This window comes from Thamnophis sirtalis, unplaced genomic scaffold (genome assembly GCF_051295495.1).
Source record: "Thamnophis sirtalis isolate CommonGarterSnake01/CBP01778 unplaced genomic scaffold, rThaSir2_p1.2 scaffold_6, whole genome shotgun sequence".
Classification (NCBI taxonomy): domain Eukaryota; kingdom Metazoa; phylum Chordata; class Lepidosauria; order Squamata; family Natricidae; genus Thamnophis; species Thamnophis sirtalis.
The window spans coordinates 35,266,837-35,291,901 of NW_028261386.1; the positions used below are offsets into that span (position 1 = coordinate 35,266,837).

Genomic DNA, 25,065 nt, shown 5'->3' on the forward strand with positions numbered 1-25,065 from the left:
CCAAGATCTGGGCAACTCAAACACCCACAATCATTCAGTCTTGATTAGGTTGAGCCAGAAATGGTTTCTCCCCATCCAAACCCATACAACCTCCACTATGCTCTCCTGATATATTTGTCAATAATTGTTAGTAACATACTATAAAATGTTTATTCTCCTTTGGTTTTGTCTCTGGAGGAAAGTAAACCTTATTGGCAACAATACTGTACTTTTCAAGGAAATATGGGCACTAACCAATTCAATTACTTTCTCCAGTAGAATTTCAACAGCTAAAAGAAGAACTTACATGACAACTGAGATATAGGGGGAAAATATTCATTCAGCCCAGAATCTAATGGTTATGAAGCTTATAACCCCAAATGTATATTGTTGGAGAAATGTTTTCATCATTCCATTATAAGAAAAAATATGACTCATCTTAGAATCCCATGACAGACAGTAGTATTTTCAAATGTTCAACATGGACAAAAACAGTGGCAATTGAAGAACTGGGCACATCTACCAAGAACAGGTATGTGATTTACTTATTACCAACTAGAAAGGATAGAAAAGATAAGATCGGCAGGAGAAATGGATTTATCAACAAACCCGCTTGAGCTCCTTCAGAATTTGTTCATCTACACCTTCTTCCAGAAAAACATCTCGGACTCCTTCAATCACATCATCAATGACCGATTTGTAGAATTTAGGCTGTACAACAGAAAGAGATGTAAGAAGAGAGCTGCTTCTGGGTCCTATATTCCATTGAGATAATACATCTAAGAAATAAGGATTGGGTGCAGAAACAAAAAATCTCAGAATGCTGTCTTTTGTTAAGAATAAATGGGTCAAAAATAAATGGGTGCTGAATGGAGATTGAATACAAAAATTCAGTGACCAGCACAATGGTCTTAAATTAGGGGTGTCAAACTCAAGGCCCAGAAACCCCTGGAAACAGTGAAGGACCAGTCCGCGATGCTTCTGCCAGTGAAAACAGGCTCTCGAGCTCCATTTTTAGCTGCCATGGCCTCCTGCAACCCAGTGAAAACAGAATTACTGTGCAGCCCTCCCAAGCTCTGTTTTCACTGGCAGAGGGTTGCAGGAGGCCATGGCAGCCAAAAACGGAGCCCAAGAGCCTGTTTTCACTGGCAGAAGCACCCAACAGTAGTGACATCGAGCCAGCTACCCTCATCCTGGCCACACCCACCCAGCCCCCCCCCCCCCCGAGGTCAAACACAACTCTGATGAGGTCCTCAATGAAATAGAGTTTGACATCCCTGGTCTAAATGAATGGTGCTATGTATAAATTGTTTTAGCATGCTTCTTTTTTTAATCTTGGGCCTTTAATTCTTTTTTGCTTAGTATTTGTTACTCCTTTTCTGTAGACTGCACAATTATCCCAAAAAGAGAATAGTTTTATGAGTATATTTATACAACACAATGATGCCTAGTCCCAAAGAATACACATAGTCATCTAAAGAGAAGTTCCATAAGAGAGTTTTAAAACCCAGGTCCAGATTTCCTCCCTGTTCCATTCCCAATTGTGATGATAACAGAGAAAACAGAACAGTTAACATTCATGTGATTGTCCTCAAAAGATATCTGTGCAAATGCTGGCTTGCTAGTGCAACTCACTCAGAAAAAGAGGGAGCAAGCTGAATCATGCACAGACTGAAGTTTTAAATATTCCACCTGGCCTTATTGTACAATATGTTGTTCATCCTGTCAACAAAAGCCACACCCTCCTTAAAATATTAAGTGAAAAAATCATTTATTTTTCCTTTCTCAAAATGTTTTTTAAATGTAATTGCATTATCCAAAATGAGGGAATAAGCAACAATCACCTTCCTTTTTAAGATGATCTCCTTATCAAAACTGGCATCTGAGGTGCAGGCAAGTTCTTGCCAATAATTCTCAAAGCTCCTTGTTGTGTGGGAATAGAATAGAATAACAGAGTTGGAAGGGACCTTGGAGGTCTTCTAGTCCAACCCCCTGCTTAAGCAGGAAATTCAACACCACTTCAGAGAAACGATTATCTAATATCTTCTTAAAAACTTCCAATGTTGGAGCATTCACAACTTCTGGAGGCAAGTTGTTCCATTAATTAATTGTTCTAACTATCAGGAAATTTCTGCTTTGTTCTAAGTTGCTTCTCTCCTTGATTAGTTTCCACCCATTGCTTATTGTTCTACCCTCAGGTGCTTTGGAGAATAGCTTGACTCCCTCCTCTTTGTGGCAACCCCTGAGATATTGGAACATTGCTATCATATCACCGCTGGTCCTTCTTTTCATTAAACTAGACATATCCAATTCTAGAAACCTTTCTTCAGATGTTTTAGCCTCCAGTCCCCTAATCCTCTTTGTTGCTCTTCTCCGCACTATTTCTGAATGGGATGAATTATATACTAATGCCACAATAAATAAATACTGGCATTTTATAATGTTAACTGTGTTGCAGTTTTTAAAATCTGTTCTGAAATGCAGTGCAAATTTGGACTGATTATGTTTTGCATTCAGATCAAAACTATATTCAATTTAGATCAGTCATTGTGAAAGATAGCAAATTAATTTAAGCATGGGCTTAGTTTGATTCTTTTAAGTATTCACCCATAAAGCAGTCCTTCTGTTAACTAAAGCTTTCCAACTAGATTTCTTCTATGTTTTTTATCATTTATTATTTGGGTGAACAGAAATACAAGGCAGGCACTAAATTATACACACACAACTTCAAACAAGTAATTTGAAGCAGATGACCTTTTAAAGAAACAATGAGCATTTTTGTGAACAGCAGGTATGTGTCTGAACTCTAGATTTACTGAATCAAAAAACAAAACATTTCAGATACCTGCTTCATGTTATTTGGAACTGTGATAATCTGAAGGTCAGAAGTACCAGCCAAAAATTTCAAATCTGAATTCAGCACTAAATTGTGAGATGTTCTAAGGTAAATCATTATGGCTCAACATACTTTGTTATAATTAGTGAAATAATGTAGCATGAAATTCTTTGATGCTCAAAACAGAAAGTACATTACATTAAATATTATTCCTCATTTGACTTTCAGACACATTTCTTGTCAACTAAAGAATTACTATCTAACCTAGTCAATTAAGAAGATGGCTACCCTTCAGACTAATTCTAAGAGGGTTACCGTGTTATATTTTTCCAAGGATATTGTTTCAAAACTCATTCTACACTTATCCCCAAACTACTTCCAAGTGATGGGTGGGACTGATTTACTTCTGAATGGAAGGAGATGCAGGCCACCTGTAGCATCATTACGTGGTGGTCAGATTACTCAGAGCAGGAGCCCTTGATGAATCAAGACCTAATCTAGCTCTTTATCCTACTCAAGGCATCTTCATAGGCAGCCACTACTACTTATAGTCACCTAGGCATCCCATTATCTTATCTTGTGAATAGGAATCTAGAGGCCAACTGCACAAGTCTGAAATACTGTTGCTTATACCCTATCTATCCCGTTTCACAGGCTTCTCAAACCAGCTGGGCTGTGTGTCATCATCCTGTTTTATTTAACTTGTTCAAGGATTTAGTCCTTCCTCTTCAGCAAGATGGGTTTTTCCCCCCACTCACTTACTGAGGCCATGTAAAGGATAGCAAATACATTTGCTAGTATGCTCCGTTTAGTATTAATCTTAGTTGTGATAGCCTATAAACCCAGCACTATTATGTACCTCCAGAAAATAGGTTTACTGTATTCAATAGCCAGGAGACAATCAACACAGCCTCCTCCTGCACTGAGCAGACCCTCCTGTCCTGGGGAGGGGGGGCGGTTCAACCTGGGCTGGCTTTCAATCCACTTTTTTTGTTTTCCTTCTTTCAATTCCCCCTCCACCCCACTTCTTTCACTCTCACCACAGGGTTGCCGTGAGCCATGGCTTCTCGCTCTCTCCTCTCCCTTTCTCTTTCTCTTGCGGCGCCTCCGGTCTCCGCCGGTGGCTCCATGGCGCGCTTAAGTGGCCGTCGGGGCTCCCAACGCTCGTCCTCGCGCGCCCCCTGGCGTTTCCCCAGGCAACAGCCACGCCTCGCCAAAGTCTGGCGTTTTCGCCAGTTAGCGAAGCAGAACTTTGCGGGAAAAGTAAAGCGGGGTTCAGCAAGAGCCCGAAAGGAGGATTCCTGACGTGAGAATCCAGTGAAATAACAATGGACAAACATCAAATACTTTCGAGAAAAAGAGAGCGACGAGGGAAAGGCTCTGGAACAGGTTGGTAGTATCAAATTATCTCCCTCCTTTATGCCAGGGGTGTCCAAACTTGGGAACTTTTAAGACTTGTGGACTTCATGGCTGGCTTGGGAACTGAGTGGCTGCAACGTCTTTGAACTTATTCTGGGTCCATTGACCCGACAGACGACTATCCAGGATGAATTACTGCCTGAGATCATTTTTGAGACTCCTGTCCTAGATATAAAGCACCAGTTATCTTCCTTCTCAATAGTGTATGAAATGTTGCTTTTAGGTCAATTTGGAGAGCAGTATTTTAATTTTAATAAATTTGGAGAACAGTACTTTTTTAAAAACAAGTGACTTGAAGAGGTACACAGGTGCACCTTTACCTGCATTGGGAAAGCTTCACCTGACCAACAACCACTTTTTAGGCTAGCTTGTTGCGGAAACCCAGTTGATGTGGATCATTCATGATTCAAGGTGTCATTGTGTCAATACAGTCGGATAAGACTAAGTCACATGCTTGTGGTGGTTTTTCTGGGAGGCTGGGAATCTGAATTGAATATTTTGCATTCATCCTTCATCCCTCTTTATTGCCATCCTGTGTTGTCTGGATTTTGGCAGCCTATGTATGCTAGTCCTAATTGTTTTGGAGCTGTCAACACCCACAATTTTGCTAAACTACAATTCCCAGCATTCCTTACTACAAAAAGGTTGGGTTGTTGAATCTTGGAGTTCAGCAGCAGCTGGAACCTCACCTGTTGCCTCTTCCTGTAAGGCATAAATTAGAAGAAATTTGGGGAGGAAATTTCTGTAAATTGTGGAGTTTTTGTAATTCTTCTGGAGAGTTACAGCTTTTCTTGAAATAGTAGACACTAAAGCAGCACTAATTTTGTTGCTGATTTTTAATCTGAGCAGCCTCAGCCCGGATTTCCAATATACTAGGCATGTAAAGAAAAAAGGGAGGGTGTGCTTACTGCCTTTTGCCCTTCTCAATATCAACTGGAGGGAAGACCACTCCTCAATCACAGCACATGGGCCCCCTAAGGGGACATTTAAAGGGATAAACCCTGTTCACTGATTTAGCCATATCACAACTCAATTTTCCTGCACTTGGGATAGCTAGTGGCTAACAAAAGGCTCTTCCCCCTGCTCCCATCCCAACCCCTGGGATTAGAGAGTTGGGAAAATGAAGAGCAGTGGATCTCCCTCATTCACCTGACTGATAATGGGGGAGGCTGCCTAGTACCTAGGTTGGTTCCTCTTTCAAAACCAAACTTCCAAATCAATTGGCTTGGAGCTATGGCAATAAAGGAATCAGCCCACACCTGAAAGCCTAGAGGCCATAGGGAAAGAGGTGTGTCAACCAGCTTAAAGTGGTCAACAGGCACTGATACATAGAGAGTCACATGCTGCACAGAATGGTCAATGAAGTGCACCAAACTTTACCCACAGCAAAAGCTGTGTTGGAATGGGGGGGGGGGACGGACACTAAAGCCACAATAGTCAAAGATAATCTCAGGTAGCAATGCTATAAAAAAGAAGCTTGCCCAGACATTTGTACCAAGGTTAATGACAAGGATTGATTGCTAGAAGTTGTTCCCTGTCCTGCCTGGATATGCCAAGCAATAGAAATAGCAATATCACTTAGACTTATATACCACTTCATAGTGCTTTTACAGCCCTCTCTAAGCGGTTTACAGAGTCAGCATATTGCCCCTAAAAATCTGGGTCCTCAATTTACCGACCTCAGAAGGATGGAAGGCTGAGTCAACCTTGAGCCAGTGAGATTTGAACTGCAGCTAGCAGTCAGCTGAAGTATTTTTTGTAAGTGAAATAGCATAGGACCGTGATGGTGAACTTATGGCATGTGGAGCCATATCAGCATGCATGCAAGCCATTGCCCTAGCTCGGCTCCAGTGCACATGCGCCCGCTGGCCAGCTGATTTTTGACTGGCCCGTCCACGCTGCTCTATCCCTCCCAAGAATCTCCACACAATGCCAGGTAAGTACAGTGCTCATACAGAGCCTCTGGGAGGCCGTTTTCACCCTCCCCAGGCTCCAAGAAAGCCATGTGTGCATGAATGGGGCAGTGGGGGTGAGTCACATGTGCATGCACAGGGGGAACAGGGCGGGGGAAGATTAAATTATGGGTGTGGACGATAGTGCGCCCGCGTGCTTTTGGCAGCCAAGGCGAAAAAGATTCACATTCACTGGCATAGAAGATGTCCTGAAGATCATCAGTGAGGTACTTTAATGAATGATACTTTTTTTTTCTGTGAACGTATCAGATCCTGTTTTAAAGTATGCTAAAATACTTTTAACACTTCTTGTGATAATAAATTCCAGTTACACATTATGTTTCCCGGTGCAACTTTTTGACTGGCCTGCAGTCATTTTCAAAGCATGAACAGAAGCATTGTTTCATCACAGCCCAGGTGAAGCAATCCACAGTCACTCTGGGTTCTCACCTGGCTGCTACAGAGGGAGATATGAGATTGAAGCAGGTCAAACCCACCTGCTCTTTTGAAAGACGAGTTCCTTTGGCCACCTCTTCTACTGTACCCCACTGTCTATAAGTCTTGTGTGGTGTATACAGAACTTCTACCAGAATGTATTTTCTCCCTCTTCTTTCTTTTTTCCCTTTCTTCTTAGACTAAACTCTAAGGAATTATCTTATGTGTGCTTGTACATGTTCTAAACTATAAGCCACTCTATGAATATCTGATTGAACAGATTAGTCAAAAATGTTTTTAATAAGGATTGTGGGTGTGAATGCAACAGAAATAACACCCTGATTTCAAAAATAAAACTGAAAATTGCTCTGAATAAACTAGACCAATCTTATAATTTACTTAGCAAGGTTTTCAGCCACTGGGTAGGGTTGGGAGTCAGTGACTGGTCCAAGGTCAGCCAGTGGAGGTTACAACAATTGAAATAATAAGAGTTCTTATGGAGGAGGAAACTAGGGGAAGCTCGGTGTTTTATTTTTACTGATAGTATTTGGAGAATATGGGTCAACAACACCATGATGAATTCTATAGATTCAACATGGATAATAGCTAAAGTATTGAATCAGAATCAGAATAGAGCTGGAAAAGACTTGGAAGTCTTCTACTCCAGCCCCTGATCAAGCAGGAGACCTTTATAACATTTCAGACAAGTGACTGTCCAGTCTCTTCTTTAAAACTTGTGAAGCACCCACAACATCTGAAAGCAAATCGCTGTTAGGAAGCTTCTTCTTAATTCCAGATTGTTCCTCTTCTTGATTACCATAGTTTCCAATCATGTTTCTTGTTCTGTCCTCTGGTGCTTTGGAAAATAAATTGAACCCCTCCTCATTGAGGCAGCCTCTCAAATACTGAAATACTGCTATCATGTTCCCCCTAGTCCTTTTTTTTCCTCTAGACTAGCCAAACCCAAATCCTGCAACCCGTTCTTCGTGTGTTTTAGTCTCCAGGCCTTTAATCATTTTAGTTGCTCTTCTTAGCACTTTTTCCAAAGTCTCAACATCTTTTTTTGTATTGTGGTGACCAAAACTGGAATACACCACACAGGCTTTACTCAGGCTTTATAACACAATACTTTAAAAATATACTTTATAAAGATTGAGGAGATTCAAGTCTGTCCTCAGCCATGAAAGTTCATTTGGTAACATTGGATGAGTCATTACAGGTAGTCTTCAACTTACAACAGTTTGTTTAGTGACCATTTGAAATTACAACAGCACGGACAACAATGCTGTTATTACCATTTTTCACACTTATGGCCATTGCAGCATCCCCATGGCCATGTGATTTACATTCAGATGTTTGACAACTGGTTCATATTTGTGACGCTTGCAGTGTCCTAAGGTCATATGAACACATTTTGTGACCTTCTGACAAGCAAAGTCAATGGGGAAGCCAGATTGACTTATCGTATATTTCGGAGTATAAGACGCACCTTTTTTCCTCAAAAAGGAGGCTGAAAATCTGGGTGTGTCTTATACATTGAATACAGCATTTTTGCCTCCCGAAGCCCCACCCCTTCACCCAAATGGCTGTGCATATCCTTATGGAGGCTTTCAGAGAGTTCCTGGGGGCTGGGGAGGGCAGAAATGAGCAAACAACAGGCCATCCCCCCCCCAGCTCCCAACAGCACTCTATAAACCTCCATCAGGCTATGCCTGCAATTTTTTTGACAAAAAACGGGCCCGTTTTTTGCTCTCCCCCCCCCCCCCAGGAGCACTGTGCAAGCCTCCCTCCAAGGCTATTCATGCCCCCTGGGGGGGGGGAAACAGGCCTGTTTTCGCAAAAAAACGAAACGTTTTAGGGAGATTTGCAGAGTGCAAAAACCTTTTTTTCCTTTTAGAAAGCTCTTTACTTAAATTTTTAATTCTCTTTAATTCTCTTTGAGAATTACATTGAACAAGTGCTGTGCCAGCAGAAACAAAGTCTTAGGTGCTGCAGATTATCAGCGATTTCCTTCTCCAGCACATTGATAAATACACCTAGAAACATCTACCTATCTACCTATTCTCGCTCTCTCCCTACCTATCTACTGTATTTCTTTCTATATGTATCTCTATTTCTCTCTCTATCCCTCTACCTACCTACCTATACTCTCTCTCTCTTCCTACCTACCTACTCTATTTCTCTATCTCTATTTCTCTATCTATCCCTTTACCTACCTACCTAACTACACTCTCTCCCTATCTACTGTATTTCTCTCTCTCTTTCTTTTTCTATCTCTCTATCCCTCTACCTACCTACCTACCTACCTACCTACCTACCTACACTCTCTCTCCCTACCTACCTACTGTATTTATCTCTCTATCTCTCTCTATTTTTTTCTCTCTCTATCCCTTTATCTACCTACCTACCTACTTAACTACTCTCTCTCCTTACCTACCTGCTGTATTTCTCTCTCTTTCTCTCCCTCTCTATCCCTCTTATCTACCTACCTACTTTTTTTTTAATTTGCCTCTTCAAAACCTTGGTGCGTCTTATACACTGAAAAATACTGTAATAACACTTACTAATTTAAAAACTGCAGGATTCACTTAACAAATATGACAGGAAAGGTCATAAAATGGAGCAAAATTCACTTAACAAATTTCTCACTTAGCAACATAAATTTTGGCCTCAATCTTAGTCGTAAGTTGAGGACTACCTGTATCTCTCACCCCAAGATTAACTTCAGAGGACTACATTGGTATGGTGATAAACTTGGAGAAATCACTGCAAGACCCCCCCCCCAAAGGAAAGGCACAATATAAATGTAATAACTAACCTAATTTTGTCAAAGCAGATGATGATTGCAAGAATTTGGATGCGACGCACATTTGAGAGTTGCCTTGAAACAGCTTGTGTAGCTATTTAACACATCGCCCTCCAGATAAGTTGCACTTCAGCAACCTTGATTCCTAGCCAATGACAAATACCATGTGAAATACATCGATCAAACAGATTGCAAGGAGCAGCTTCAGCTGCTTTAATAATAGTCAGGTTTCCTGCAATTGACCTGGGTTTGTTTGTTTTTTGTTATTGTTGTTGTTTGCTTGCTGGCTTCACTCTTCCGTGTTATCTAAATCTCAAATTTCTTTTAACTTATGTAATTTTTTTAGACCTTTTAAGATACTGTGTTTAGTACTCTTATTTTGGGGGTATTGGTTAACTCAGTATTACTTATCTATTATTCAGTCTTGTTTTGAACTGACCAACTGCATGGGTTTTTAAATGTCTTGTTACCCACTCTGGAAGCATTTTATACTCAAGGATCAGAACATAATATCAGCTTTCTGGTCCCCCCTCCCCCCCCCAAGAATCAGTCAGCACCTTGTGAACTGCTAAGCTGTTTAACTGTGGATTCTTTGTGGAATTCTTTATAAGTTCCCCCACACATTCTGTAAAATTGTGCAACGTTTTAGGTTTCCTTAAACAAGTGTTTCTCAACCTTGGCCACTTGAAGGTGTCCGGACTTCAACTCTCTGAATTCCCCCGCCAGCGAATGAGTTGAAGTCCAGACATCTTCAAGTGGCCAAGGTTGAGAAACACTGCTTAAACCTTCATAAGCTCTCTCTTTTCAAGATGTGTGTGGGGAGGGGATAAGGTCGCAGTCAATGTTGGTTGGGGGGCAGAGGTCGACCCCTAGGCCCCTGAAATATGGGGTGCCGCAGGGTTCGGTCCTGTCCCCCCTCCTGTTTAACATCTACATGAAGCCGTTGGGCAAGATCATTCGGCGGCACGGGATAAAATACCACCAGTATGCGGACGATACCCAGTTGTATCTGTCCGCCCCATGCCAACTCAGTGAAGCAGTTGACGTGATGTGTCAGTGCCTGGAGGCTGTTAGAGTCTGGATGGGGGTCAACAAGCTTGCGCTCAATCCAGACAAGACCGAGTGGCTGGTGTGTTTCCCTCCCAAAAATTGGCTAAGTATTCCATCGCTCAGGCTGGGGGGTGAAATTCTACGCCCCTCAGACAGGGTTCGCAATTTGGGAGTCCTCCTGGATCCACAGCTGGCCTCAGAACATCATTTGTTGGCTGTGACCAGGGGGGCATTTGCCCAGATTCGCCTGGTGCACAATTGCATCCCGACCTGAACCGGGAGGCACTCGCAACAGTCACTCATGCCCTTGTGACCTCAAGACTGGACTACTGCAATGCGCTCTACATGGGGCAGCCCTTGAAGAGCATTCGGAGACTTCAGCTCATCCAGAATGCAGCCGCGTGAGCGATTGTGGGTGCACCTCGGTACACCCACGTTACACCTATCCTCCGCAAGCTGCACTGGCTACCAATTGGTCTCTGGATATGCTTCAAGGTGCTAGTCGTCACTTATAAAGCCGTTCATGGTATTGGACCTGGGTACTTGAGATACCGCCTGCTGCCAATTACCTCCCAAAGGCCCATTAAATCCCACAGATTAGGCCTCCTCCGGGTTCCATCTACTGGCCAATGTCATCTGGCTACTACCTGGGGGAGGGCCTTCTCTGTGGCTGCTCCGGCCCTTTGGAACGAACTCCCCGCAGAGATTCGGACCCTCACCTCTCTCCAGGCTTTCCGCAAAGACGTTAAAACCTGGCTGTGCCAGCAGGCCTGGGGTTGACGAGTTCCCTTCCCCTCTTGAATCGTGTGACTGTTGATTGTCTTTTTAAATTCTCTTTGTACCTTGTTTGTTGTATTTCCTTCTTGCTTACCCCCCCCCCTTGGGTTTGTTAGCCGCCCTGAGTCCCTCTGGGAATAGGGCGGCATATAAATACAATAAACCTTCAACCTTCAACCTTAAGCAAGAAGATTCTTAATTCATCGCCCTTTGTGTAGACCCTGACTGCTTGTGAGATTCTCAAAATCATCTTGTTGGACTAGTGAGAGGAACAGATGTTCAATTTATCAACTTTTATCAGCAGCAAAACTCCTGTTTTCCTGTTAAGAAGTGAAATATGCTTGCACAAAACTCCTGCATTGTCAGGGCTCATTAGCAAGAAGCAATCAAGTGTCATTTCTTTTTTTTTAAGGCAGTCATTTCTTTACTTGGCATAGGTGTTTCCTGCCACATCTGCCACTTCCTCAAAATTGGAGGTGCAATGCTGCCATCTGCCAGCCAAAGAGAATGATGTATATTTTCTGTGCAAAGCAGAAGCCTCAATTTAGTTGTTGATTTCAGCTAACTGAATCTGAAAAATAGGTTTTTATTTGTTTAAAAAAATAAATCATGTAATTACATAGCTGCCCTGTATCCTGAGGCAACAATAATAAGAACAGTGCAACAAATTGAACGAGTGGGACAGTCTTCCTGTGAAGCAGTTCTGCATCGTAATCACATTTTCTAAATGATACTGTCCAGAATCAAATTGGGTGGTGCTGCTCGTTAATTCTGGCAAAGCGTGTACTTTACATCAGTAGCCATAACCATGAGCCACAGTGCCATTGTGGTTAGAATGCAGTATTGCGGGTTGACTTTGCTCACTGCCGGGAGTTCGATCCTAACTGGCTCAAGGTTGACTCAGCCTTCCATCCTTCTGAGTTAGTAAAATGAGGACCCAGATTGATGAGGGTAATATGCCAACTCTGTAAAGCACTTGGAGGGTACTGTAAAGCACTGCAAAGCAGTATATAAGTCTAAGTGCTATTGCTATTGCTCTTCATAGCTGAGAATACACATTGGACCAAGCTGTGGTTTTGTTTAATCATGGTATATTGAATTAATTATGGTGGTTGATTTTACACAATTCACCATAAATTTGCAACCTTTACAAAATACAATACAATATTACACCTAATATTTTAAGCCACAATGAAACAATACTATATAATTTAGTATAAATCTGGTAGCAAGGAATTGATCACAAAACGTACTAACTAAAAGATTTACCAGCTGCTATTATGAACACTGTAAAGTATAATACCTAGGACCTCAGGAGAATATTCTTGTCTTTTTTTTTTTTTTTTGCATTCTGCATGAAAAGCATCCATCTCAAGCATAACCTCTAAGTCAACAACAGAGCACGAAACTGTGCAAACATGTTGAGCAAATATCCCTTCTATGGCATTTTTCAGATTCTTCCCCTGCTTTTTTTGATTGGCAAAATCCAATTTTCTTCAGCTTAGAGGTTCCTCCAATATAGCAGGTACCTAGTTAAATAATAGATCAGAAACTACCATATTAGGAGAGCCTAGAGTTCAAGTTTCCAGATGATATTTTGGGGGGCAACCTGGTTTAATAATAATAAGACAGTTATTTGCCAAGCTTGCATCTGTTAAATATGAAAAAAGAGATTCTTTCAATATACAGAGCCACAGAAGTTATAACTGGCTTATTTCTACAACATACTAATCTGGGTAGGTTTGCTTTTGGTAGTAGATTTTGTAATTGTAATTCAAAGGAGTGATGTAGCATATACTAATCCAGTCCATTTGATTAGTTTATGGGTTAACTTACTGTGCTAATACAGATATTGGGTTGTTGGAAGGAATGTCCATCTGGGTTCAGTTCCAAGTGGGAGAAGAGACACTGGAAACATGATGGCTGCTTGGAAAGATGGTTTAATGGTGGACAGGATCACATGCTTTAAGATCTTGGGCAAAATTAAAAAAAGGAAGAGATGTTCAGTTTTATGCCCTCTCTGGGCTTTTGAATTTGAGCTTGTATTCTGATTGGTTGTCAGACGCCCATGGGGCCATACAGGGGCAACTCTGTAGGCTGTCCTGAATCCCAGGCTTGATTGACTCTTGCTGGGGGATGATGTAATGAAAGGGCTTTGAGATTCCTATTATGGCTCTGCCTGAAGGAGATAGAGCTTTGTTATGTAGAATAGATTGGCCCAAGCTTTAATAGCCCTTTGACTAAGGTGACCAGACATCATGATTTCAGCATGACAAGCATGCTTTATAACAATTTTTCCCGTTTCCCGCTGCGTTTTAAAAAAGTCCCAATTTTCTGGCTTCATGTTGAAAGCCCAGTGGATTTGCTTAAGAAATCCTAACCAGGGCAAGACAAAAGACACCCTGTCTAATCCCTCTCTCTGTCTCAGTACTTTCATTGAAGATATTAAAACGTTAAAGCAACAAAACAGACCTCCCCCTCCCGCGCCGCTTTTTACCTCATTTTATAAGAAAAAAATGATCTAGTACCATAGAGCTGCAGGAAATGGCTAGAGAGGTTACTTCCTGGATTTTCCAGAGGGGAGGGGCACGGAGCTTGGAGGACTGCTCTGAAAAATGGTGGCATTTTTCCCTGACTAATTTCACCATTTCAATTTGCTTAGTTCTTTGTATTAACATCTACATCATTCTGGGTTTACTTGGAGTGCAAGCCTGCTGGTAAGTGGGTTTTTTTCTTTTATTTTTCAATGTATTTTAAAATAATATTTTATTTATTGTGCATAGGATTTATTAAAATAGTTTTATTCTGTGTGGATTTAAGTTAAGAACTCCCTGTTATTAAGCTTTCCTCAATTAATCTCTGAGTAGATTCCCACCAACTTAAAGATCCCAAGGGCACATCTTGGAAGCTACACCTTTGCTTAGTTTATAGATGATGCCTTTCCTTAAATATGAAAATAAATACATTTATTGTTCAAATGTGTACATCTCAATAGAAATGACTCTCAGGGGGGACAACAATCCACTAAAATAATAATATAAAACAGTAATTACAAAAACAGGAGCAACTGTTATGAAAATTATTATTAAAAAATAAAGAATAAAAATGGAGTTATTAAGTATATTAATTGCAGCAACCACAATACAATACCTTGGTCCTTTTTTTCATTAAACTAGACATACCCAATTCCAAGGAATTAAAAGACGCTTGCTCCTGGGGAGGAAAGCTATGGCAAATCTAGACAGCATCCTAAAAAGCAAGGTGACCAGATTTTCAGTAAAGAGGGACACCTTTGACTGGGGGTGGGGGCTTGATTAAAAATTTTATACGGAGCAACAAAAATTTTCGTACAACGCAAAAATAGTATTGTAATTTTTTTTTATTTCAACATAACTACAATTTACAAATATAAATTGTAACTGTTGCCAAACATCAAAATTTTGATCACGTGACCATGAAGATGCTGCAACGGTCGCTAAGTGTGAAAATGGTCGCTAAGTGTGAAAAATGGTCATCAGTCACTTTTTTCAATGCCATTGTAACTTTGGTCACTATACCACCTTTCTTGCCACAGTTCTTAAGTGAATAACTGCAGCTGATAAGTTAGTAACATAAGTGAATCTGGTTTCCCCATTTGACTTTGTCAAAAGGTGATTATATGACCCCAGGACACTGAAATCATCATAAATATGAATATGTTGCAAAACATCAAAATTTTGATCGTGTGACCATGAGGATGCTGCAACGGTCGCTAAGTGTGAAAATGGTCGCTAAGTGTGAAAAATGATCGTCACTTTTTTCAATGCCATTGTAACTTTGGTCACTAAGCCCATTATATCACCTTTCTTGCCACAGTTCTTAAGTGAATAACTGCAGCTGGTATTTTGTATTTTGGATAGAATCTTTTTTTTAATTGTCTTAGACTATTTTAAAAAAGATTCTATCCAAAATACAAAATACTAGCTGCAACTATACACTTAAGAACTGTGGCAAGAAAGGTGGTATAGTGACCAAAGTTACAATGGCATTGAAAAAAGTGACTGATGACCATTTTTCACACTTAGCGACCATTTTCACACTTAGCAACCGTTGCAGCATCCTCATGGTCACGTGATCAAAATTTTGATGTTTGGCAACAGTTACAATTTATATTTGTAAATTGTAGTTATGTTGAAATGAAAAAAATATTACAATACTATTTTTGCGTTGTATGAAAATTTTTGTTGCTCCATATAAAATTTTTAATCAAGCCCCCCCCCCCCGGTCAAAGGTGTCCCTCTTTACCAATCTGAAAATCTGGTCACCTTACCTTTGACAAAGATGGGGTAACTGAGTTTCTGCCTCCCCTTTTAGGGGAAATAGTCTGCCCTTTTAATATTTCCTAAAGTATTTCATTTTTCTAGTAGATGGGTGGGTGCTAACTTCCTACAGGGTCAATTCAGATATCTGGTTAAAATAATGCAATGGTAGACTGCACAGGGAAAAAACCCTGCTATCAGAAAGCTGCTATCTCATGGTTGAGACCAGAGCTCTGAAGTGAGGATATCTTGCAAGGATCTCTCCCACTATAGGGATAAATCTTTTTAAGTTTCAAGTTCTAAATTCTAGCAATCTCTTTGCAACGAACATATGAATTGTTAATTCTTTGTTCAATCTTTATAGAGATCAGCAAATAGAACTATATTTGCACAACATACTAAACCACAAAAAAGCCATTTTTAACCTAGGCTTCATGTAGACCCAACCCTTGTTGTTAGTTTAGGTTCAGGGTATTATGCAAATTCCACACTGGCTCAAGTAGACCAAGCTTCAGAAAGCCAAACAACATGTTGCCTCTGTTCAATATGGTTTTAAGTCAAATATTTAGTCTGCAATCTGGTGTTATTTATTTGCGGATAAACTTTATTAAACTTAAGGGGTTATTTCTGACTAGACACACAGCACTGAGAGACAGTATAAGCAAGAGAGCAGGCTGTTTCTTATTAGTTTGGTTAACAGTTAATTATATGCAAGAATAAATTGTTCCTTACTTAACTACTGTCTGAGGCTGAAGTTAAAAGGTTGAAAGTAAGAATGGGATTCAGAGTGAGAAGCTTTCCCCATTGGTCATATCCAGGGGCTGTTCATTTTTAATTATTTCTTGTTTACACTGTGCTTCAGAGCTAAAGATGATTTATATTTAATGTCAGCTTTTATTTTTAAAAAGATAAATATTGCTGTTTTTGAGAGCTGTGATCCATTTAAAAAATGCAATTCTGATAGATAGCTGATGCCATCGTCTGGTTTAAAGAAGTACTGCTATAAACTTAAACGAAGCAGTTGATTATTAAAGAAAGCCATGTCTTACATTGCAAATTTAAAACAATTCATTCTGAGTAATTTGCACAGCCCTAAAAGAATATCTAAACACTTAAATCAAGGGGAAACATGGTATGATCTCAGCCTGTTGTCCCTCCAGTTGTGGCCCGCTTCCAAAAATGTTTAAATGTAGCCTCAAACCACAAAAAGATTGCATATCACTCCTACAGTATAACTCTTTTACAAACTGCAGCAGTGGTTGTTTTTTTTCAAACTAGGCAACTTTAAAATATGTTGACTTTAACTCTCAGAAGGTTGAAAGGACTAAATTAAAGTCTCTCCCTGGGGAATTCTGGGAATTGAAGTCCACACATGCTATGTTTGAAAAAACACTGATCTAAGGTAATCAACAGTCCCTGACTAGTCACAATTTTTACTGTTGCCAAATTGTACTTTAATGCCACGACTTAAATAGCCGATTAGAAACACACTTGTGGCCATGAAGAGTTATTAACTTGTGGTACTGAAATAATTATTTGTCATGCTTTGGTTTGTATTGTTATGAGCCATAGTGGCGGTGGTTAGAATGCAGTATTGCAGGTTAATTCTGCTAACTGCCAGCAGTTCGATTCTGATTGACTCAAGGTTGACTCATCCTTCCATCCTTCGGAGGTCAGTAAAATGAGAACTCAAGATTATTGGGGGCAATATGCTGACTTAGAAAGCGCTATAAAGTGGTATATAAGTCTACGCTCTTGTTTTGTTTTGTTTTGTTGGTCTCTTTAAGCCAGCATTGACTCTTGGCTAACTGCCCAGATTAATCCATGCAGTTTTCTTGGTAAGATTCTTTGGAAGTGGTTTGTTATTGCATTCTTCCTAGGGATGAGGCGGAGTGACTGGCCCAAGGTCACCCAATTAGCTTTGTGACTAAGGAGGAATTAGAACTCATTGCCTCTTGGTTTCCGGGTTGATGTCCTAACCAGTACACCAAGCTTGCTCTCACATTGTCATGGTTACATGCTTTTAATTCCACTTTATTTTCTTGTACCTACAGTACATCTATTCTGTGGAGTTTTCTGAATATTATTCAAGAATATTCCCATAGAAACAGTAATTACTCCAAAATAAGAGAAGGTAGCAGCTGTGGCCAGGTGGGGTTTTCCTGTACCAGGAAATTTTGCTCCTGGTCACTCCTGGATTAGTTGCCCCTCCAATCAGACAATTGCAACAGGTTGTCTATGAGGCTGCATGAAGACCATCCAGAAGCATTAGTTGGTCCAAAATGAAGCAGTTGAGTAATTATGGCTGCAGCTTCTTATGCCCCTGTGACACTATCCTATTTGAGCTGCTTTGGCTCCCAATAGGCTTCTGGGTATGATTCAAAGTGCTGGTTATAAGTCCTACATGGCATAGGACCAGATTACTTGTGGGACCTCCTCCTACAAGAACTGTCCCAAACATTCTCAGGGGAAGGGCATGCTCCAAGTTCCCTCTTTTAAACATTGGTGTCTCATGGGAACTAGGAAGTATGCCTGTTCAGTGGTTGATCCTGTTCTTTGGAATGATCTCACCATATATGATGGGCCCAAACTCTGCTTGCCATTAGGAAACCTATTAAGACATAGCATTTCCCCCCAGATATTTGGGTCCAATTGAGTGGAGTCTTCTTTTAGTTGTTTATAATGTTTATCATTTTACATTTTATATATTGGGTTATTTTTGTAAAGATTATGGATATTTTTTATTGGCCATTTTTTGTTGCATCTCATCCAGAGACACATTGTTTGTGTTGGGTAGCATTATAAGCAAAGGTAGTAAATCACCTGTCTTATATATCTCCAGTAGGTTTCTGTGACTGAGAATGAACTTGAATCTGACTCTCCCTGGGAACATTCCTAAGGCTATTTTGTTTGTTCCATTGGTCAGAGGCTGGTGATGGGGTGACATCAGCTGAAAGAGTAGGTCCAACATTTTCAACTTGGTATTTGGTATTGGAGCACAGCCTCTCATTTCACAGAAATAAGTATTTCCATAACAACAGCAGAATAAATATCATTCGCAGCCAAATTTCTGAGGTACAATCTGAGACTGTGAGGATTGCAAAAAAATGGATAGGTCTACATACCACCTACATTTACTTGATCTATGTAAAACCTCCATGTACAGGTAGTCCTCAACTTACAGCAGTTCATTCAGTGACCATTCAAAGTTACAACAGCACTGAAAAAAGGGACATAACCATTTTTCACAGTTACGGCCTTTGCAGCATCTCCATGATCATGTGATCAAAATTCAGATACTTGGCAGCTGGTTCGTATTTATGACTCTTACTGTGTCCCAAGATCATGTGATCACCTTTTGCGACCTTCTGACAAGCAAAGCCAATGGGAAAGCCAGATTCCCTTAATGACCAGGTTACTAACTTATCAACTACAGTGATTCACTTAACCACTGAGGCAAGAAAAGTTGTAAAATGGGGCAAAACTCACTTAACAAATGTCTTGCTTAACAACAGAAATGTTGGGCTTAATTGTGGCCGTAAATCAAGGATTATCACTACTGTGATTGAAAACTGGAGAAATAGAAAGGGAACACAACTTTTGCATTTGGGGGGGGGGAGTTAATGGCAATTCAATCTAGATTTTAGCAAACTGGGTATTAAGTTCCACTAGCTATTTCAATCAGCAGGAATCAACTCAGTGATTACCATTATACATGTGAGGTGTCCAAGCCTTGGACATGTTTCTCCAGCATTGACTGGTGATCATTCAGTTCTCAAGAGGGAAGGTTGCCCTAGCTTTACTTCATTTGTATCAATTAATTTAAATTTTCTTCTCATATTCTTTAGTTTTTGCATGCTGAATCCTGTCAGAATGACACAGTATGAAATGCAGCAAGAAACCAGAATAGAAAGATTATAGTCTTTATGCAGGATTGAATGTAAACATGCAATCTTATAGTTGCAGATGTCAATAGGAATTTCGTGTGCCAGGTTTGTCAATCAGCACACAATATGCATTCCACAATCATGGTATCGACAAATAATGGCAGATTAGGTTTTGATAAACACACTGCAGGAAAGCCAACTTCTGCCAAATGAAAATCATGTCTCAATAAAGAATCAGAGGAGGAGGAAAATTGCTGATAATTCCTCATGTGATTCAAAATGTAAATATAAGACTTGGTTTATTTTGCTCCTGAGCTCCAAGTGATACAGTTTCATTTTTGAAAACAGGATATTAAAATCTATGGGAGACAACAGATAATCTATTTACCAGCTATTCAAAATGTTTATATCCTGTCTTTCTGCTATGAATATAATATGTTCCCCAATCGTCACATTATTTAATTGTAAATACATTTAGGTATTCCTTGTTTAGCAACCACAATTAGCACCAGTAACTCCATTGCTAAGACCCAGTCACTAAGCAGAAAATCACATGACTATGATGAACTTACTATGTCACTTCCCAGTTGGTTGTTAAGTGAATCACCATACTATTAAATGAAACATCATATGATTGCAACTTGCAAGTTTACTTCCACATTCTCCATTAATTTTGCTTCTTGCAAGCCAGTTGTTCAGCAACCATTCAAAATTATAACAATGCTGAATGAATTGTACTTATAATTGGTCCTTGGAGTTTCACAAATCACAGCATCCTCATGTTCCTTGCTGGCTTCTCACAAACCAAGTCAGTGGTGAAGCTGATCAAAACTTGAATGAAGTTGTTTAATAATCCACATGGTCCTTGCATAAGGACAGCAACTAGGACTGCTGGACTTGCCCTCACTAAGTGAGGCGGTTGCATATCACGCTTTATGACCACCTTATTTATAGTGTTTATAGAATTTATAGTGACATAAATTCCAGTCCAAATTGCTGTTGTAACCCGAAGACTACCTTAAATATAAAAGGTTTAAGTTGAATTAGAATTACATGTAGTATGTAAAATTACCCCCCAAAAATTCTAAGTATAACATAACAATAGCAATGCAAGGAGCAAATTTACTTTTTCATACACCAGAATGCAATGTAAGAACAAGTAAAAAGGACCAAAACGGAGATTTCAACTTCTTATCAGTGCTGAATAATTCAGCAAAAGTAGAGGTGGGATTCAAACGATTCGCACCAGTTCAGGCAAACTGGATGTTAATTTTGCATCCGGGTTACCGAACCAGTTGTTGCAAAGACCAACTGGCCCAGCCTACCCCACCCTCCCAGGAGTCTCCACGTAGCCTGTTCATCATGCCACGTAACTGCAGGGCCCACATGGAGGTTTTGGGAGGGTGAAAAATGGGCCTCCCGGAAGTCCAGAAGCAGGCCCATTTCTGACCCCCAGAGCCCGGAGGAGGCTGTTTTGCCTCTGTCCACCTTGATACAGGTCCAAATAATCCACCTCTTTGAGGACACTCTGTAGTTGGTTCTGAACCACTTTTCTACCTTCCAGTTCCAGAGAACTATTATCCCTCCAAGTAGCTCAAAGAAACCAGGAGACACAAGGATCCCAAAGACCCAAATGAGGCCTACCTGGCTTGTATTCCGAAGACTTGATCAGGCACTAAACAGGAATATCCCCTCTGTAAAATGTGCTCTCCCATGTTTTAATTACTGCCCCAGACATTACAGAATATGAAAGCATCTTTGTGTGAGGTTGGGCCATAAGGATCATTATGGATTGTTGCTCACTTACTTTCCCCTATTGAGTAACCCCATCCCTGCCTGTGCCTAAGATGGAGATGGTATTCTCCAGGTTTATAATTCTGGGGGATTCCAACTTGCTATCTTTGGAACAAGGATCTGAAACTGCACAGAAGGTCATGACCATCATGGGAGCCAAAAACCTGGTTCAACTCATCCATGGCCCTACTCACCAGGATCACACTTTGGACCTGGTGTTTCTCTCAGGGCAGTGGCATCATGATATGATTTGGGGGGATGTTAACATCAGTCCCATGTCATGAATGGACCACTCCCTGTTGACCCTCGAGTTCTTAGCAATTGCCCCTCACCACAGCGAGTTGGGGCCTAGTAGAATGACTTGGTCCAAGCACTTTATGGACCCTATGAAGTTTCAGAGGAATCTTAGGGTTTTTCCTGAAGCTTTCAGCAGATACTTCTTGGAATATTTCTTTGCTGCTTGGAATGAGGAGGTGGTGGGGGTGTTGAACTAAATTGCACCTGGACAGACTTTCTGTCTACATGGATCTCAAGATGAAGTGACACAAGAGATGCCTAGGACATCATTGTCAGAAGGCAAAGTGTGAAGCCGATCAAGCATATATAAGAATGTATATTACGATTAACCTTAAGGAAAGAAGAGTAATGAAATGCAATTCCTTCTCTGTCCTTATTGCATCGGTAGACAGCAGCCCAGAAGCTCTCTTTCAGGTGAATAGGTCCCTCCAAGTTAAGAAGGAACGTGGGCAGATCCTCTTATCTGGAGGAAATCAAGATAATGATCTCAAAGAAGTGGACAGGTGTTTGTGGCTGTGAGCTCATCCACTTGTATCCTGGACAGATAATCCCACCTGGTTGGTTAAAGCCTCCCAGGAGGTGGCATGGGGCTGAGTTCAAGCAGTAGCTAATGCTTCTTTGCAGCAGAGGGTACTACCATCTACCTTGAAGGAGGTATTTTCTGAAGAGGACATCCTTGGACCCAGATGTGTTAGATAAATTTCTTCCAATCTCAAATTTTCCCTTTGGAGGTAAGTTTGTTGAGAGGATGATTGGGAGCAGTTTCACGGAAGCATATTATCCGGGCTCCTTTTCAACCTAGGTTCAGGCTGGGGTTTACATTTGCTGTTGACCTTTGAAGGGCCTGGGGTGGGTGTGATGCAACTGTACTAGCTCTTCTGGATCTCTTAGTAGCTTTCAGTACCATCCATCATGGTTTCCTTCTGGTCATGCTCTGGGAGTTGGGAGTGGGAGGCACCATTCTGTGGTGATTCTCTTCCTTTCTCTGTGACTGATTCCAGTCTCGGTTGGTTGGTGGGTGAGGAGAAGTAGAGCCCGAGACCCTATAGTGTGGAATGCCAGTGAAAACAGCTCGGGAGGGCCAAGCAGTAACTCCGTTTTCAGTGGCAAAGAGTTGCAGGAGGCTGTGGCAGCCAAAAACAGAGCTCGGGAGCCCATTTTTGTTGGCAGAAGCACTGCAGGCCGGTCCTTCGCTGTTTTCAGGGCAGCCCCAGAAGCCAGATCTAAGTACCTTGTGCCACCAGTCTTAGGTCTGACACCCCTGGTCTAGTTTATTTCCTTTCGTGTGTGTGTGCGTGCAGGCATACAGAGGGGGAGGTTACTAATAAATGGAATATCCTAATTCATTCTATTGATTTCTGAGTCTCCCAGAACTAACAGGACAAGCAGGACAGGCAGAATGTATGTTTGGTAGCTCCAGAAACATATGCTATTGTGCTGCTCTGTAAAAGTGATCAGGTACAGAATCCAAATAAAGAAGTAAGTGTATTGTATTATGTAATGTGAACATTTAATGTTTTTGCAGTTATAATTTTCTATAATAATTTATCCCGCCCCTAACATCCTAACTCTATATACCTTTGTAAAGGTGGGGAAGGGGGGGACAGAAAAAGCTGCAGTTTGTTTGTTCACCACCAGATGGTATTATAGCTTCAATACCTAGATTCTCAAGGCTGACAGTTTGACTTCAAATTTACATGCATAAAAAGTGGACTAGGGGAGTAGTAAACAGCACAGGAAGAAAAGAGAAACTCTGACACCTCATGCACTCATTCTGCATTGCTTTTTCATGGGTGGAAAAATGGAAGAGTTTTCTTTCTATTCTGAAAATGTGCAGTTTTCTTAATTAGTAGTGGGAATTTATCAGTTTCATAACCGCCTTTTTCTCATGGAATAAATTGAGTTTTATTTTATTTTTCTCGCAGGGCCCTTTCCCACTTTTAAAAATTATGGAGGACCCTAAGAGCTCTTCTAGATATTGGTTTTTTTATATATCTATATCTATATCTATCTATCTATCTTACCTTACTAAGAAATTAAATTTAGACTTTTGCTTCCACTACTACTTCTTATTACTGTTTGATGAGATTTTAATATTGTATTATTTTTCACGATGATTAAAAAAAGGAAATGAGTAGAAAATATGACATCCAGAATTTTAATCAAGTAGGACTTCAATGTATATCACAGATTCTGATTATCTCACTCTTCTACTCTCAAAGGTTTATAAATATGTCACTTCCTGATTCATATGGAAATGATTTTGGATCCAAAAGAAACATCCCTGGATCTAGACTGAAGCTATATAGCTCCTCGTGTGTGGATCAGGTTGCTAATGTCATCTCCAATGCTCTACTTTGTAAATAATAAGCCATAAAAGGGTGGAGTTTGGAGAATATCCCCACAAAAGTTTAAAGTAGAATAAAGCTATATAGAACAAAAATGATTTGGTAAACAGTATTAAAAACATGTCTTTGAGATGTGTGGGATCCAAAACTCCTGTTCAATCGTAACTCAAAAAAATGCAGCATATTTTATATATGCAGTTAATAGATTTGCTTTAAGAAACCAGAGATATGAGATTTCCTTTTCACATTTTGACATGGTTATTTATAAGCTATAACCAATTCAGATCTAAATCTTGAAAAGACCTCTTTGAAAAAAATGTTCAGGGCTACAGAAAGATTCAGCAGTGAACTGATTGATGATTGTTTCAGATCTTAAACGAGGGCCCACAAAGCCATATGCTACCACCAAAGGCATTTTGTTTCTTCCAATACTGCTGTAGATAGCACCTGGGTAATCAGAGGCTTCAGTAGGATTATGTACAACAGATCTCAATGCCATCAGGTAATTTAAAACATCTGCTGTTTCTGTGTCTTCAGTGGGAAAACAAAAGTAAAGTATCAACAATTTTTCTTGAAGTGAAAGCCAAAATGGTAACGGGCATCCAAAAATGTTTGACAAAAAACACATTTTCTGATGAAGGAACCTTTTTCCTACTTACAGGTGTATTCAACTCAGCCTGTTGTGAGGCCTTGAATGGTTTTAAGTGGCAAAAGGAGAAGGTGATGTTGGCTTACGCTGGAAAGATGCTTATTTGTCTCATGGAAAAATAGGTTTTGGTTCTATTTTGAAGCATCACTGTTATTGCAAGTTATGCAATTATCAAGTTGAGAATGTGCTGATTTTGAAAAAGGCTAATGACAGCTTGACCAATCACTGTTCTGCAAAATATGTACTGTATTTGAACTCCCAGAAAGATAAGAGGCTCTGAGTCATCTTGTTATTGCAATCTGCTTTCCAGATCCTGACATTCCTTCCATCTGTTGTCTCTAAAACATAAGAATACCACTTTGGTTTGCCTTCCTTGAATATTGGTAGAAGTCTCCAGAGAAGAAACTGTTTAAAATTTGGAGAAATTTCCGAACAAGATATGGTTAGTATGGTAGTAAATCCACTGCAGGTCTCAAAGAAAAATGAACCCTGTATGTAGAAAATGGTACAATGCTATATTTTATTATTTATTTAGGTT

At 40.3% G+C, this 25,065-nt stretch overlaps 1 long non-coding RNA gene across 1 annotated transcript in view; it reads left to right on the plus strand.

Moving 5' to 3' along the window:
* The first annotated feature begins 4,065 nt into the window (after nt 1-4,065).
* The window catches only part of LOC148044939 (uncharacterized), a 28,495-nt gene continuing 7,495 nt past the window's right edge, over nt 4,066-25,065 (plus strand). The window contains exons 1-2 of the long non-coding RNA XR_015696920.1: nt 4,066-4,204; nt 24,838-24,969. This is a non-coding gene — a long non-coding RNA (uncharacterized LOC148044939). The remainder of the gene's footprint in view (nt 4,205-24,837; nt 24,970-25,065) is intronic.